The sequence below is a fragment of the Cydia strobilella genome, chromosome 1, assembly GCF_947568885.1.
Source record: "Cydia strobilella chromosome 1, ilCydStro3.1, whole genome shotgun sequence".
NCBI classification, from domain to species: Eukaryota; Metazoa; Arthropoda; class Insecta; order Lepidoptera; family Tortricidae; genus Cydia; species Cydia strobilella.
The window spans coordinates 14,955,519-14,959,168 of NC_086041.1; the positions used below are offsets into that span (position 1 = coordinate 14,955,519).

The following is a 3,650-nucleotide window of genomic DNA, read 5'->3' on the forward strand; positions in this document are numbered from 1 at the left end:
GCGTGGACACTGACACTCAAGGAAGAAAATATGCTGCTAGCAAGGGCGGATCTAGGATTTTTTTCTGGGAGGGGCACATGAGGCTGACTGGCAAAAATAATCAACAATTAACTGTTAATAATAAACTTGCCCGTGTGGTGCCGGGTAAGAATAGCACCACCCCCTCTCTTTCCGTGGGTGTCGTAAGAGGCGACTTAAGGAAATCCGGTGGATGGGCAGCAGCGTCCTCCGAGAACTACCTCTATCAAACTGCGGTCGCCAACCCGCCTGCCAAGCGTGGCGACTACGGCAATCCCCCCCAAGGGATAAAAACAAAAAAAAATGCAGACACAAATAAAACCCAGACCCCTAGTCCCCGGCAGCCCCGCTATTCCTGGCTCCGGTAGCGGCCAGGGTAATGGCGGGGCAGGGGGTGCTACAGTGAATCACCGGCAAAGGCCCGGCTACCATAACCGACGACCCTTGGCCCTGGCAACATACAACTGCCGTACGCTGCGGACCGACGAAAAGTTATTAGAACTGGAGGAAGAATTAAGCAGGTTACGTTGGGGAATCATAGGGTTATCGGAAGTCCGTAGAGAGGGGGAGGACATGATAACTCTGAATTCCGGCAACTTGCTCTATTTCCGGGAGGGCGAACAACGGTCCCAGGGAGGTGTCGGGTTTATCGTCCACAAGTCCCTCGTAAACAACGTGGTGAAGATCGAGAGTGTGTCGAACAGGGTAGCGTGCCTTGTACTCAGAATGACCCAACGTTATTCGTTGAAGGTCATACAGGTCTACGCACCGACCTCGACACACTCCGACGATGAGGTGGAGGCTATGTATGAGGATATCTCCAGAGCCATGCATAGCTCCAAAACTCACTTCACAGTTGTTATGGGGGACTTCAACCCTAAGCTGGGCAAACGAGACGGTGAAGAGCTGAGAGTGGGGCAAATTGGAGTGGGGCGTAGGAATCACCGGGGCCACCTACTGGCTGGTTTCATGGAGAAGGAAGGACTCTATATGATGAACTCCTTCTTCAGGAAACGTGAGCACAGGAAGTGAACCTGGGTGAGCCCTGACGGTGCAACAAGGAATGAGATCGACTTTATCATGTCGACGAAGAAGCAAATATTCAGTGATATTTCTGTGATCAATTCGGTCAAAACCGGGAGCGATCACCGTATGGTAAGAGGCACACTGAATATTCAATTTAGGCTTGAGAGATCTCGGCTGATAAAGTCTACGCTCCGCTCGGCACCGGCCCAGCTCCAAAACCCCGAGAGCTCAAGCTCATGGAGGTGAGGCGTGAGATGATTCTGCAGTCGTCAGGTGACGTTTGTCGTTATAGGCAGCTCAACAGACAGATCTCGAAGTTTCTGAAGCGAGATATACGCCGATTCAATACTAACAGTATTGAAGAGGCTATCAAGCGCAACAGAGGCTCGAAGGTGTTTGCCAGAGATCTGTCTATTGGCCAAAGCCAACTAACAAAACTGAAGACCGACGACGGCAGGATCATCTCATCCAAACCTGAGCTCTTGGGAGAAGTCGAGAAGTTCTATGGACAGTTATACACCACAACCCGAGCACCCGTCATGGATCTAGCTAGAGACCCTAGAGCTAGACTAACTCGACACTATACCGAAGATATCCCGGACGTCAGCCTGTACGAGATTAGTATGGCTCTCAAACAGCTTAAGAATGCTAAAGCCCCAGGTGATGACGGAATTACGGCCGAACTCCTGAAGGCGGGTAGTAAACCAGTCCTTAAGGCCCTTCAGACGCTGTTTAGTTCCGTCATGCGCGAAGGAAAAACGCCGCAAGCGTGGAACAGAAGTGTGGTGGTGCTCTTCTTCAAAAAAGGTAATAACACCTTGCTGAAGAATTATAGACCCATCTCACTTCTGAGCCATGTCTACAAGCTGTTTTCGAGAGTCATCATGAACCGTCTCGCACGCAGGTTTGACGACTTCCAGCCTCCCGAACAAGCAGGTTTCCGTAAAGGCTATAGTACCGTAGACCACATACATGCGTTGCAGCAGGTTATACAGAAGACTGAGGAATATAACCTCCCCCTTTGCCTTGCATTTGTGGACTACGAGAAAGCCTTCGATTCGATCGAGACTTGGGCTGTGCTGCAGTCTCTCCAAAGGTGCCAAATTGACTACCGGTATATCGAAGTGCTGAAGTGTTTGTACGAAAACGCCACCATGTCCGTCCGACTACAGGGCCAGAGCTCGAAGCCTATTCCATTGCAGCGGGGAGTCAGACAAGGAGATGTAATCTCCCCAAAGCTGTTCACCGCTGCATTGGATTATGCCTTCAAGGTTCTGGACTGGAAAGGACGAGGCATCAATGTAAATGGCGAGTACATCACTCACCTTCGGTTTGCCGATGTAGTCATGGCTGAGACCATGGAGGACCTCAGTGCGATGCTCGCTGATCTCAGCAGAGTATCTGAACGAGTTGGTCTGAAAATGAACATGGACAAGACGAAGATCATGTCTAACGTCCATGTTGTGCCAACTCCCGTATTAATCGGAGGCTCTGCGCTCGAAGTTGTTGACGATTATGTATACCTAGGACAAACAGTCCAGTTAGGTAGGTCCAACTTCGAGAAAGAGGTCACTATTCGAATCCGACTCAGTTGGGCAGCGTTCGGGAAGCTCCACAGTATTTTTTCGTCCAAATTGCCGCAGTGTCTTAAGTCAAAAGTCTTTGACCAGTGTGTGTTGCCAGTGATGACATACGGATCTGAGGCGTGGGCGCTAACGATGGGCCTCATAAGAAGGCTCAAGGTCACGCAAAGGGCAATGGAGAGAGCTATGCTCGGGGTTTCTCTGCGTGATAGAGTCAGAAATGATGATATCCGCAGTAGAACTAGGGTCACCGACATAGCTCGCAGAATTGCAAACCTTAAGTGGCAGTGGGCGGGGCACATTGCTCGCAGAACTGATGGCCGGTGGGGCCGGAAGGTTCTGGAGTGGCGTCCGCGTACCGGAAGACGAACTGCCGGTAGGCCTCCAACGAGATGGAGCGACGACCTAGTGAAGGTCGCGGGAATGCGGTGGTTGCGAGCGGCACAGGATCGGTCGGAGTGGCGAGCCTTGGGGGAGGCCTATGTCCAGCAGTGGACGTCTATCGGCTGACATGATGATGATGATGATGATGAATAAACTTGCAGTATTTATATAAAGGTTTATTAAAACAAAAGAAAAAAAACCGGCCAAGTGCGAGTCGGACTCGCGCAACGAGGGTTCCGTACTTTTTAGTATTTGTTGTTATAGCGGCATCAGAAATACATCATCGGTGAAAATTTCAACTGTCTAGCTATCACGGTTCATGAGATACAGCCTGGTGACAGACAGACAGACGGACAGCGGAGTCTTAGTAATCGGGTCCCGTTTTTACCGTTTGGGTATGGAACCCTAATTACATAATTAATAAAGATAGTTTTCTTTTATGTTTCCCGCTAAAGATATCCAGCACTTCATTAGCGTTCTTTTTTGTCGCAATGTCTTGATCGATGTGCATTAAAGCCAGCCATTTAAACGCTCTTCTATCATCCTGCTGCGAAGATATGACTTTAACCGGCGTAAGGTGGAGAAAGATCGCTCGGCAGTGCTAGTGGTCACAGGAAACGTGCACAACAATTGACACAG

The 3,650-nt window shown here is 50.0% G+C and overlaps 1 pseudogene; it reads left to right on the plus strand.

Moving 5' to 3' along the window:
• Positions 1-321: 321 nt before the first annotated feature.
• Positions 322-3,116, plus strand: LOC134747174 (uncharacterized; annotated as a pseudogene).
• The last annotated feature ends 534 nt before the right edge of the window (positions 3,117-3,650 follow it).